General features: G+C 37.9%; 1 protein-coding gene across 3 annotated transcripts in view; it reads right to left on the bottom strand.

Annotated features, from left to right (window-relative positions):
• PLEKHG1 (pleckstrin homology and RhoGEF domain containing G1) overlaps positions 1-14,516 on the bottom strand; it is a 2,146,741-nt gene that overhangs the window by 606,750 nt on the left and 1,525,475 nt on the right. The gene's annotated exons all lie outside the window — the stretch shown is intronic.

A 14,516-nucleotide genomic window follows, 5' to 3' on the forward strand; every position in this document is an offset into this window, starting at 1 on the left:
TTTACCAAAAATATAACACGAAAATCTGTACAGTTGAGAGGTATGATTGTAGCACCCATCTGCAAAATCATCTAAGATTTGCAAATGCTCCAAAGAGCAGGTCAAATGAAGCACATTTTCAGATATAATGCAAACGTACCTGTTACGGACGGATGTATTTTACTCAAAGTGGTTTGAAAATGGTTTCAGCCTCCCCAACACCAGTGCAGCTATTAACACCCAAGATTGCCACATCTAGAAGCTAACCTGACTTTAAAACTGTAGTGCTTCTGCCATACTGTTCCAGCACTTATAAACATCCAGACTTTTTTTTCCACCTTGAACTATATGACAAGCATTAATCTGAAACCCCAAGAGGAGAAATTCCTCTGCTGCTGTTACAATCCCTACTAACATTATAAAGTCTAGGACCACCTTGGAGTAGGTATTTAAGTTCTTTGTGATGGTGGAGATGTTTTTTTTGGGGGGGAGCTAAAGCTTACCATACTGGTTTTAGCCATAAGAGGGTTATTTTAATTTTAGTGGTTAATGCTTATGTTTAATAGAAGACATGTAGTTGTTTTTGGCAAAATAGCTAGACAGAGAGTTCAAAACTACCAGTGAATTCCATATCCAAATAAAGTCATATTTTTACATATAGAGGGACAGAGATCTTAATATAATTTCCAAATTTAATAAACTGAATTCAGACTTAGCTATATAAGGGAGTTTTATAATGCTCCTCCAATAATGGAGCACTACATACAAATTCAGTGAAAAAGTAAGAACACTTTGATTTGTACATTTAGACCAAATGATGTCTCCTTCACTACTTACATTGCCTCACCAACTAAAATGTTATGGATTGACATTAGAGCTCTTCTCCTTATCTCAGCAACATTTTATCCCAAGCTATAGGCTTATCAAGTGCATTTTCTGCCAGCTTTAAGAAATACAACATTAAACTGTCTTAATATGTAATAGGTACCGAGAGATACATTTACAATTGCATAGTCACTGGTGCATTAATGACATTATGAAATAAAGCAACTAAAGTGTGTGCTGGTTAGAAAGCTACTGCCCTTCAATAATTTATCTATCATGACAGAGTATAATCAGATGAATGTTAATGGCCTTCAGTGATGTATCTGTCATGGGAAGATTAAGATCATAAAAAGCACACACTAAACATATCGGTCAAAGTTATAAAACTATACTAGAAATAACAGTTAGCTGCCTAGAAAAGGGGCGGGGGTTGGAAGAAGAGAGAAAGAATGATAAGAGGGGAGGGTATCTGCAAGTTTAAAAAGACACAGGATTCAGTTAAATCTGAAGACCATCAAAACCAGTTTGGAAGTGGAGTATGGTGCAGGTGGGGCAGTTACTCACATGACTTGATGTAGTCACACTGAAACAGGCAGATACTCTGGAAAAGGAAAATGAAGTGGTTTTAGTGGACAAAGCTGAGTCAAGAGACAATAAGATGGTAGGTAGTTAATAAACGCAAAGACTGGCAATAAATGGATCTATTTTATTACCTCAAATGGGCAGAATATCGAATACATCTACGTCGACACAAACGCCGAACTACAAATTCAGCAAACCACCAAACCACTGAAACTGACAAGATTGAACGTGTTTGTTGTCCAGCAGCATGATTGTGGAGATGAGGAAATATATCCTTCTCCCCACTGTAATACCATCTCGGAGTTGGTATATTTAAGCAGGGGTGTGTGCAGGGGGGCTTGACCCGCTTAAAAAAGTGTGTTAATGTAGTTTTACTTCATTGGGTTTCACTTACCTGAATGGCACTTTTGATGACGTGATGCGTTCGATGTTTACATTTTCAATGGTTTGGTGGTTCACTGAATTTGTAGTTCGGCGTTTATGTGTCGACTGAGTTGTATTCGATACACTGCCCGTTCGAGGTTATAATATAGACTCACAATAAACACGTTGTGGAGCATTAAGTCTAGAAGAATTTTCCTGGGAAATTGCTTTGTGCATGTCTGATCTCCTCCCCTGAAAAGCAATTCTGTTCCGAAGGCATCATGAAGTTGTTTTTTGGAAATCAGTAAGACACTGAGCATAGTATAATGTTATATTTTGAACTTCACTTATGGCACCCATATTGTGGTTTTGATTTTATTCTCATCAGCCCCCTCAACCCACCTCGAATAAACTATTACTAAGTCAGAAGACTGTAGAATGTGCTGTTTTTTTTTTTTTTTGGAAATTTATTGCATAGTCTTAGAAATTACTTACTAGCAAAAATGTCCCTGTTTCTAATGACTTTCAGCACTTTTCCTCTTGCTCTTACTTTAGTCACAAGGTATAGCTTTAAACTCGGCACATCAGACAACAAATCCTTTCTGTGGGTCTTCCACACAAGTCACAGTTTAGACACCCCCACAGTGTACAACTATGTGAAAACTGGGCTGTGGGAATACATACAACCTATCCATGTAAAAGAGGTTACTGGTGCCTCTGTGCCTTTTTGTGCAAAGCCACTGGTGATCTACTCAACTCTGAAGCCCATGATGAAATACAAATAAAATGAACCACAGTGAATTAATGCATTAAAATTAAGTAAGAGCATCAACAAGCTTATACTGCCAATGAATGTATATTAACCAGCATTTAACAATTGCAGTTTTTATTAGAATAGCATTTCCTCATATGTCAGTTCACTTATACATACTAATCCAAGATCTTTTGTCCAGTCTAGGGACATTGGAATTGCAGCATTACAAAATGTAATAGCACGCATTTATAAGTAAAGCATTTGAGACACCTTTGCATTATACATAATATAGGCTTATAGGACAGCTTTGCTATAGGAAAAGACAATACTTATTTGTTAAGAATACCATGCAATATACTAGCAGAGGTAATGTGACTTCTAAAATCAAGACAAAGTATATTCTATTAAAGGAAGACTAACTGGAAAATATACTAATGCACAGTCCTCAGATGCCTAAAGATGTGTTAAACTGTTTATTTTGCAGCAAAATATGTTGACAACTTCCCTCTAGTCCTTAAACTGTAAAACATCTTCATGTCAGTTGGCATACATTTAGTAAAATCATTTCAGGTTTATATTTGATCCATTTATTGGTTCAAATGAATATCTGCATAGTTTTCACATCCTTCTGAAAAGCAACACATTTACCACAAATGGAAAAACCTTCACCAATATCTTATTTTAGATAGTAATAGTAAAGCTCAGGTACTCATTTGAGTGAGGGAGAACATTTAGCAGACTAAGTGTTAAAATCATCAGGTAGTGGCAGAGGGATACGATTGATGTGACTGTTAGGGAGTCTGCACCTCCACCCACCTTACTGTAACTCTGTGGTCTTTTACTTCTAAATGGCTAGGGTTGGAGTTGCAAATGAAACTATACTCTTCAATAGCCAGGCTTTGGACATGGCAGGAAGATGGGTAAGAGATCTTGAAGGAACCACTTATGCAAAATTCCTGAATAAAATGGACTCTTAAGGTAGGATGAGCAGCCAAGGCTCTGTTGCTCACTTTGAACCCAAAACAGAAGTGGCAATTTTGAGGATGAAAAGGCAACTCTTTATGGAGAAAGGAGGGGATGACATTAATTTTAGTCATCTTTTAAGCATGCTTTTCCATGATAACCATCTTAACATAAATGATCCAACATCATTCATCAACTCTCCTGTAAACCTCCCCAATCTTAACTAACCACCACGAGACAGATCTAGCCAAACTCGAAGCCTGTTACAATAAAATATCCAAGTTTGCACTAATGCCTCATACAAGTCACATCACTGCTCATCATTTAAGCAGCTCAGATGGCTTGAACTCCCTCAACTTCTTCTCTTTAATCAACTTACTTTCGCCCACAAAATACTATATCAGAAAAAAAACCCTGTGCTCAAAGATATCATTCAGCCATATCCCTCCTCAAGACCCCTTCACTCCAGCAACAAACTACTTCTACACACCACCAAAGATAACAATTCAGCAGGTGAATCACTTTTTTCCAGCTACATCTCTAAACACTGGAATAATCTACCTAACTCACTAGTAACTAACTCCTCAACACTAATTTAAAAAATGTCTAAAAACACACCTTCCTAACACCTGGCTCTGCACCTGCAACTCCCCTGGATAACCTATTCCTCCTTTTCACTCTATTATTATTACTCTTACTCTACTAGCATGATCTACCACTAACGGTAGTTTCACTTTAACTGTACACAATCCTTAAATGTAAACAACCATTTTTTATGTAAATTACTGTTGCTCTACTTATTGTGTCTGAAACCACTGTCTTGTATGTATTTGCTTCTCACTTGGCTGTATTTGTTTCTCTATTGTATGTATTTGTTACTCTTGGAGCTTTTCTCTCCAGGCCTCCGTTGAAAAAGGAACAGTGTCCAGTTGCACTTTCCCGGTACACAAATGTAAAACAAAATAAATAAAACTAACAAGGTCAATCACTTGATGTAAAAGGTGTTGCAATCCATAGAATTAACTTTACAGAAATGGTTACGTAAACCCAAGATTTAAATAAAATGCTGGAATGGTGTTTTCATAGGTATGTTTACTAGCTTTTGACAATCCTGCTGCAGAATGAAATGGCCCACCTTAATTCACAAGCAATCATAAAGGGCAGGGCATTTGGCAGGTGTTCCTAAGTCTCACAGACTGCAGTAGCTTTTGAGATTCAAAAAATGGCAAAGCCATTGGCTTGATAGTAAAAAGCAATCAAAAACACTCCACCATTTTACTGACTAAAATGCTATGTGGTGCATTATGAAAAGTAGGAAAGCCCAAATGACCTCAGCGAGATGAGTTTGTTGGCATGGTATCTACAGTTACAGGGCCTAAGTGTGGTCATATGAATGGGGGAAAATGGATTTAAAGTAACAGAAAATTTTTCTTCTTACCCAGCTTTCCCATGTGACCCTAACACTGCGGTGAACCATAAGCCCCCTCCTCCTACACATCCCACCTTTATTCTTCTATACACTTTCGCGATTCATGAAGTCTTTTCTTATATCCATCCCCTGTATTCCCCTGTTTGAGTAACCCTCCACTGCACACTTTGCATTCATTTAGCCTTTCACTGCTTTAAATAGCATCCAGAACTGGGCCTACTCAGCCTTACAAATACACTATGCAATAAGATGATAACCTCAGCATCTCAGATTCACTCACCAAGCTGTATGTCAGATCTCCCACTCTAAATACCAACTAAGTGTTGATACTAGACAAGAAAAAGGAAAAAAGCAGATAAAGGAAGCCAGAGGAACATTCCCAGCATGGGAGATTCAAGATTAACCAGTATCAGGGTCTGCTAAACTTTAAGGAGGACAAGGGTGGGAGCCTTTAGAGGGAAAACCTTTCATGTGGAAGAACCTGTAGTGCTCAGAAGAATTTGGATTCTGCTCACTTACTAGGGTGTTTCACCTGGTGTCATTACAGGAAAGCAACACATGAAGAAGGTGGTTTTGAGTTTCAGTTGTCATGGCCAGTGGTGACATCACTGACAGGCTGGCAGTGATGATACCTTCTGACACACAAACAGCCTGAACAGGCAAAAGTAGTGTTGGTACTAACTTCGGCTGTGGCAACAATAAAGCCTTTTGCAGCCTGACTGAAATTTTGCAGCTTAGCACACACATGAATACATCCACAAATCATCTGTCTTTTACATAATAGCTGGAAAAATAAGTGGTCAGTACTCTCTTTCATATACATTAAAAATGGTCTGTTGGTAACAGACATGAAGTGTTTCTGTTAAGGTACAAATACTGAAAATACTGTGCCTGAAACCCAGAAGATAAACAGACTGATGCCTTCATGGGCAAAATATCTGCTAGAGGGTGTCCCCACTACAACAAATAGCATAAGGCAAATGCTGCTTCAAAGTACATTTATGTACACCCCCCCATTTATTAGTTACTAAACTGTGAAATGAATTGCCTTGCACAAAATTCATACGATCATAGGAGGTTGCTAGGCTAATGACCACAGGGCTCTTTCAAGCCTAGCCAAGATTTACCCTTATTTCCACAATCAGCACCTATTGCCCCTGTCTAAGAGGGACACAGGTGGAACCCCCAGGGTGAATTTAGAGTTACTCATCCAGTCACCCAGATTGGTTTGAAGAGGGCCAATATGTGCTCTGCTTGACATGAAGTGGGAGTCTGTTCCAAAGGTGTGGTAACCTCTGGGAGACAAATCTGTCCCTCCTGCAGGTTCTATTAATGTCACATACCAGGTTAAGGCCTTAGACTGAGTAACCTGTGCACCATTTGACTTACGGATATACAGCATTTCCAATAAAGCAGGGACAAAGATTGCCTTAAATGCAAGACAGAGATTGTCTTGGAGTAATCTGTATGAAACATAGCAAACTGACAGTGATTTCAGATGATCCTCATAGGACAGATGCTGAAGACCTTGAATTTTCCTTGTGAGGAACTTCTGTGATCTCTCCAATTGCTGCAGGTGCTTGGAAAGCTACATACCAAAAGGGATGTTGTACTCACTTATTGACCTGATGAGGGAAGAGTACAGTGAGGTTATAACTTCTTTTTTTCTGGAGGCAATGTCCTTACTTATGAGATGATCAATACAGAATGCATTTCTTACCACTGTGGAGACATGGTGGTCAAAGGTAAGGTTGCAGTCAACCTGTGTGCCCAGGTCTCTTACCACTGAGTGCACACTTAGGATGTTTTTATTGATGTTGTTAGCAGGGACATCGCTCACACCAAAAGTGATAACACATTTTTTTCCACTGAGTTTAAGGCCATGACTTTGGCACTAGTCATTTGTTTGTGTAAGACTCTCTTGTACGATGTTGACATCATTTGGAGATTCTGTGACCACTCCTAGTTTACAGTCATCAGCAAACTTTGCCAGCCACAGACCTTTAGTTTTAGCTTGTAATTTGAAGAAATAGATTTCAAACAGTAGTGGTTCCAGGACAGATCCCTGTGAACACCACTGGTTACAGGTCTGCTGTTGGAGGTGGAGTCTCCTATTTTGACTATATGGGCTCTATCAGAGAGCTATTTAGTGATCCATCTAATGATATAAGGGTTGATACCTACCTGGGTGAGTTTGTCAGTGATGTCAGAGTAGGGGATAATGTAAACTACAAGTAGATCGCCAGGGTTGTGGTTAAATGAAAATGTAGAGTCTTTTCTGCACAATGTTAGAGATAAAGAGAATGCACCCTGGATACGCTGGTTCTCAACCTTCCAGGACTGGCAAATCTTTGTACCTATACATAAGGCAATGACATAAATTCCACTAGCACTACACAACATTTCGGAAACTATGGATTCACCAACAGCGGGATCAGTATATAAATGGATGGCTATGATATGCATTTTATAAGACATTTAACATCAGCATGGAACAGAATAACAGAAATTAGTTTAAGTGCTATAAAAAGAGGAAAGCAACACCCAAAACTTGGCAAACATTATCTGAGCCATCAGCCAATGCACTTCTAAGACAAATTATTTACAGGAGTGCTTTAGACTAGCAGTAAAGAATTACTAGAAACAGTAAGCAAACAGCCTATCCAAATTCTAGGAAAAGGTGGGTCCTCTCCTTGTGCAACTTGATTACAATAAATGAATTACAAGGAAATAATTACACACAGAGCTGGCTATGGTACCTTTAAAACAAATTGCTGATAGTTACTGGTTATTTGCACAGAAGCCTAATAGTTAAATAGCTGTAAAACCAGATGTTATACTAATGCATACAAGCTTTACATTATTTTCAAAAACACTGCTGCATATTCAAAATAACGGCTCAAGGACAGAGTTAAAAAAACAGCAGAAGTCTAATAGAAACAGCACATTCTAAACACAAAAACAGCAGCAGTCTAATAGAAACAGCACAGTCTAAACACAAACAGTGGGTCACAAAGCTTGATTACAAAATTGAAAAAGGTTACAAATACAAATATTTAAATCCCTATAATTTAATCTAGGAAGGTTCGATTACTGTGCATACCATAAGTACAAACAGATGACAGTAGGAGACACTGCACATGCTAAATGAACCATACAGTGACATCACAACCCACAATGAACCCGAGTTATCAAAGAGGTGCTATGATCAAAAATCCCTCAGCAATGACGTTTGAAAGGCATAACATACAGACAGATATTTTTATTGGCAGCTCATGCTATATAAGCAGAGTTACCAAAACAAAATTTTGTATTGTTTATGCAACATTATCTAAGGAATTTTATTTTAATAAAGAATTTCTAGAATACTTCTACAACAATGAAGTATTGTCACTTTTAAACAGTGAAATGACCATTAAGGACCTGGAAGGCAAATATAAAACATTAAGAATATTAACAAAATGCCCTTGCCAAACCAATGTGTAGCAATGCAGCATTTCACTGTCCAAACATACCTCTCAGCCATCCATGACTTTGCCTAACATTTTTAACCTTTCCTTGATAAATGGTTTGATTTTCTGGTAAATCACTGAGGATTACAATCTATCAATAAAGACAGATATTAGAGTTGTATGCTTCTTACTGTTCCAAAATGCATGTTGATGCAAAATCTCTTGTTCTATATTAAACTTTTCATTGAATCTGGTACAATATTTACTCCAAGAAAATCTATTAACCTCTGCAACACGGCTTTCACCCAGATCATTTTTCACCACGTCATTAAAGCCAGAGATTATGATAATTTAGTCTCTTCCCTCTTTGTAGATCAGTCTAAAGCTTTTGATACAGTTTCACATACCAAACTACTCTAAAAAATGGCTGCTTTAGGCGTTTCCAGTGCAACAGTCACTTGGTTTTCTAGCTACCTATCTAACCAGCTACAATCAGTTAAATGGTTGTCTACTTACTCATCTTTTCTCCCAGTTAATACAGGTATCCCACAAGACTCTGTACTTGGTCCTCTCCTTTTTAACATATTTAGAAATGATCTACATACATCGTCCCAGCAAGCTACACTATACAATATGCAGATGACTCCACTGTAACATTGATCATGTAATAATACTTCCCAGTTACAATCTGTCACTCAGAAGGCTTTTAACTCTATTGAAAACTGTCTCAATGACAATCAGCTTTTCCTAAATCTAAATAAAACAAAACTGCTCTTATTTCTCCCCAAATCCCAAACACACGTAAGAGGCACCTTCAAAATATCCTCTCTCAACAATACTGAAATTGAAGTTGTACCTCACACAAAGTTACTTGGTGTCATAATAGATGATCAACTGAAATTTGATCTTCATATTCAAAAGTGCATAAAAAACGCACCAAAAACTGGGCACGCTCTACATATCAAAAATAAGAGTTACTCTAGCCAATACATACCTCCTTGTATCAGCAATTTTCACCAACATTCAGATCTCTCTAAGATCAAAACTTGAGCTTTGCGATAACAAAGTAGCTAGATTTGCAACTAGTCAGTCATACAACTCCCACCACTGCTCCGCCTCTGATATTTTAAACTGGCATGAGTTACCTCACTACCTCAAGTTCACCCAACCTCCTCCTTGCTCATAAAATAGTATACCAATTCTTATTCTGCCCAGCAACCAGCACCATTCTTAACCATTACCTCCCTAATCACCCTCTTCGCTCGTCTGAGAAACACCTTGAAATTCATAAACCGAAAAAATCTATCAGTCACTGCCTATATTCCAAGGTCTGGAACAGTATTCCTACAGGTATTAGGGCAATGCCATGTAGTCACATATGCAAACAACATCTAAAGAGATTTTTCCTCACCTCTTGGCTCTGTACATGTCTTACACCAGGCTGACACTACCAGTTACTCCTTCCTTCTTTCTCCTTTGTCACCTTTCCTTTCCTCCCTTTTCTTATTAGCCAAACCACTAGTTACTTCTCTGATAGCTCCTTACTTTCTATTCATTTCCTAATCTCCCCCTCCAACTGCAAAATCTCTTTCCTTTCTCTTAGTCTTTTGCCCATATTTAAAATGCTTAATATCTTTACCGTTGGTTGTCACTACTGATTGTACTTTACTAGGTGGTCAATATCCTATGATTTTTTTTTAGGTGCTCAATGTCCTACGATTGTTTAATATTTACTGTATGATTTTCTGATCTGATTTTATCCTGTATGTCTATTCTAATACTTGTTACTGCACTTCATGTGATAATATTATGTTTATTAACTGAACTATGTATGTTGGAGCTTTTCTCCCCGGGCCTCTGCTGAAAACAGGATTCTAGTCCTGACGGACTTTCTCGGTAAACAAAGCCAAACAAATGTTAAATAAATGTAAAAACTATCTTGGATTTTGGGCCTTTGATATCACATTATTTTCTGCTTTCTCCGATTACTAAACAAAAACATAAGTGCAGCAGAATCTACTCGAAATTTTATGGTGTAGTCATACCATCAAGTCCCAGTTGGTTAAATATCATCAGGAATGGGTAAATTAAAACACATCTTAGGTCAAAAGATGCATACCGATATTATGCAAAAGACTTAATGAAACATGTTTTCTTATTACTGAAAACACATTGCATGATCAACAGTCGGCTTATTTATAAAACTGCAAAACTGTTGGAAAACTACTACTGGTGCATGTTTCTAAACATTCAGCCATGCAATGCCAGGCTGCCACAGGAGTGGTGGCTTTTTATTCTTATTACTGTTAGTGTCTTTTCTCTGAGTATATTTTAATGCATAAGTATTCTTGACATTGGTATACTTTCCTTTTGGAGATTATAAATTAATGGCTGTCTTTATTTTTTGCATTGACAGTCAAACAGTGTGTTGGCTTGTGCTGCATTTCCAGTCACATGACTGGCTGGTCTACAGGCTTTTTTTTCCATGTCTTTTTATGACAACAGTGATGCTGAAAGAGGACTGCTGAAATTCTGATAACTGCAATTGTAATTGTAGTCCTCATAAAAATCAAAGTGCTAATGTTACAGCTACAAGTTTCAGTGCAATTTTCAGAGTACTCCCACATCTCCAGGAAAGAATGATCTTTGAGTTTTTAAATATAGGTAACAGGGATGTGAGAAGCATAGCTACCCCCAACATTATCAAGGAGTATGTGGGCAGCCAGCCACTCAGAGACAATACTTTAAATTTGCACCCCTGAGTTTTGGGATCAGGTGTTTTTTGTTTGACTCAGAGTTCATTTTTCTATGTGTCAGGATTATCAAGTTTATTTATTTATTTAACATTTATTTACTGGGAAAGTGACTGGACATAGCCCATTTTCAGTGGAGGCCCGGGAAGAAATGCTACAGAAGCATGTCTTTGCAATCTGGGAAGAAAGTGCAGCACCCAGAGGAAACCCATATGAAAGCAGGAAGGACATGCAGACTCCGCACAGAAGGCACCCCGGCCGAGAATCAAACTGGAGAACATCTTGCTGTGAGGCAACAATGCAAACCTCTGCACCACTGCGCTGTCAAAAAGTTGCAACTGCTCTATGTGAGGACAAAGCTCATTCTTCTGTGGGTCAGGACTCTCACTATTGGGCCTTGCACTTCTGATAGGAAAGGGTCTGCGAGGACTAATCATGTCTTTTCATCATCACAAGGCTATTTCAAATACAATACATCTGCAATCTTGGGACTGCTGCTAATGAAAATAGTGACACTAAAAGGCCACAAAAAACATTTTTTGCAAGGGGGGTGGGTGCAAGCCCTCCTGCATCCCAAATGTGAGAGCAAGTGACTTACTACAGTATAAGCCTGCTCCGATCTGAAAAGACTTGCATGTGACTTGGTGTATTCACTACGTTAAGTCACTTATACCAAGTCCAAGCCTTTCGGAATCTGGTCCCTTTTGTAAGTCTGTTTCATACCCAGGCTGTACACTGGAGTAAGTCACTTAGAGACAGAACATGTCTTTTGGATTTAAGCCCTATATATGTCAACTATGAGGTCGCACAAACTTAAAGAGGGGAAAAAAGTGAGGAAACTGCAACACACTGGTTTACTTTTCTTTACTTCTAGCCACCAGGGTGGGAAGCCAGTAATGATTTTTCAGGTTCTGCATTCTAAGTCCTGAATGACTGTCTGGTGACTAAAGTTTGGATTACCTCTGGCATCTATGCAGAACAAACAGGCACTGAACCATGTTAATTGCATTGTTTAATTAAATGTTTGATTGATCTTTACTTTCCAAAATACTTCTTTAATTACTCGTATATGACATATTGAAGGAAATGGATAAACTATAAACAGACTACATGCATATAAAATTACAGTAGCTTAATCTTGCTTGAAGTACATAATTTTTGGATAAAATGCCTACATCCAAACATTTTAAAATGCATTTTTACAACAAATCTCACTAAAAAAGGAAATTTATTTTCTCTTATAGTAGGAGGAGGAACCACAACAAGGTATATAACAGAAGCAAGAATTCTTACTTAACTAGATACTTTGCATGCTAACAAATGCCATTCAGTCTGTTCCAGAATACATCTATTCTCTCTTCTATACTCTTCTAACAGTGACACTTCATGTCTTATGCCATAAAAAGGCTAAACAAACTCAGACAAAATAAACTGTAACTAAATAAAATAAAATTTCTTGTCTTAGTTGCTTTATAGTTTTCTCTATTCGATACTTCCGTGATGGTATTTGATTTCTCCCCTTTCTCTCCCACACTGCCCTGTGTTCCTGTGGTAGAACTTTATCAGTTATCAATTTAGCTGCACAGTAATATATCTTGTTTACTTCTCTTATATTGCATGGATCTCTATGGACAGTACTAATTATTGTGTTCATTTATTTTTGTCAAACTTCTGACTTTTTGGGTTTTATTGACCTTCTGCAGTCTATTTCTTTTCATTAATCTTAATATGTATATCTTCATTAAGTCAAGCAACTCTTCTCCTAGATCATTTTCTTCTAAACTGAGGACACATCTTTTGTTTGCCATTTCCTGCGGGCACTCTATAGAAAGATCTATAGCATCTCCCTGTGGCACATTCTCTTCAGTTTCATCCTGTGCCATCAGTTGCTCTGTCATATGGGAACTCAATGGCTTATCACTCCCCAACACTGACTACATCAGAGTTTCCACAGATTCCTGTTCCCTCCCTTGCCATCCAGCTTCAAGTGAACGTTTATACTGGCTTCCTGTAGAAGGGTCTAACATATCTTTATATGACAGCTGACCAATTGCTTCCCATTCTACTGGTTTCCCCTTAATTTGGAGGTCCATTGCTCTATCCTGTTGAGGTGTTTTCTGAACTAGATTTTCTACACTGAATCCTTCACTTTGCAGGTACTCCATAACCTCAGTTTCTATTTCTTTAACTTCTCCATTACTGATCTCCTTTTCTACTTTTCCTCTTTGTCTTATTTTTTGTATTGCAAAGTTTTCCACATCCTGATTCCTTTGCCTGTATTTCTCTTCAAATACCTGTGGTGCTGCTCTTTTTGTACTGATTCATTTTGCTTTCCCTTTGCATAGATATTACACCATGTTAACTCTTTTTCTTTCCCATGTCCATTCAAACATCTCCTGATCTTTCTGTTTCCCCTTACTTTGGAGACTCGTCCCATCGTGCTGTGATGTAACCTGTGTTAGAACTTCTACATCAAATCTTCACAAGTCCTCCATAACTTTAACTTTTTTTTTACTTCTACTTTATTAATCTTCTTTTCTATATTCCCTCTTTGCGATATTATTTGTTTATTGCGAAATTTTCCATGTCTGAATGCCTTTACCTGTATTTCCCTTTGAATATCTTTGGGGCTGCCATTTTTAGATTGATTAATCTGGCTTTTTCCTTTGCATAAATATTGCACCATATCAAATCTCTCTTTCTTTCTCATGTCCATATTTTTTTTTTCACTTTTCAAGAATCTTTAGGTTTTGTTGTTTACATTTTTCCACTTCCTCACATGCTTCTTTTTCCAAACAGAAGTTTCTTGGTCTACATACTGTTTTTCACAAATCTGTTGTATTAATGACCACAAGTTTTTATTTGAAGTTTGACAGTTTTTATTGTGGAAGTATTTTTGTTTCCCCTAATTGATCTCAATCTTTTTGTATAGCTTGTGTCTGGAAATTCTGGGCTTTTTACATAGTAATAACAATACATAATTTCTTTCTTAGTCACTCCTGTCGTCTTTATGGCTCTTCTTTGGCCTATCAGTTTTTGTCATTTCTGTGGACTGCTACTTCCTTCTACAACCGGGGGGGGGGGGGGGATCCTTGGATCCTTCCCTTGGGCCTGGCCTGGCCTGGCCTGGCCCCATTGTTGGAATGTTTCCATAGTTTGAGGATTCCACACTGTTATTTTTTCCAGTCCTGGTACCAGTGCGCCTACCAGGATTGGGCACTTTTTTATCCTGGGTCTTGTGCACCCAGCTATCTTTTTTTTAATTTTTGACCTACTTGTTGCCTTGGTGATGTTTTGTAAAAAAAAAAAAAAAAAACAGGGTCTACCTCGTGAAGGTACTCACCAAGACTTGAGGATGAAGTCAGTTTCAACACTACTACTCTCCTTTGCTTGCTGACTTGCTTGACACTACAAAG

Source organism: Protopterus annectens, chromosome 1.part0 (genome assembly GCF_019279795.1).
Source record: "Protopterus annectens isolate FY-2018-M chromosome 1.part0, PAN1.0, whole genome shotgun sequence".
Taxonomy (NCBI): Eukaryota; Metazoa; Chordata; order Ceratodontiformes; family Protopteridae; genus Protopterus; species Protopterus annectens.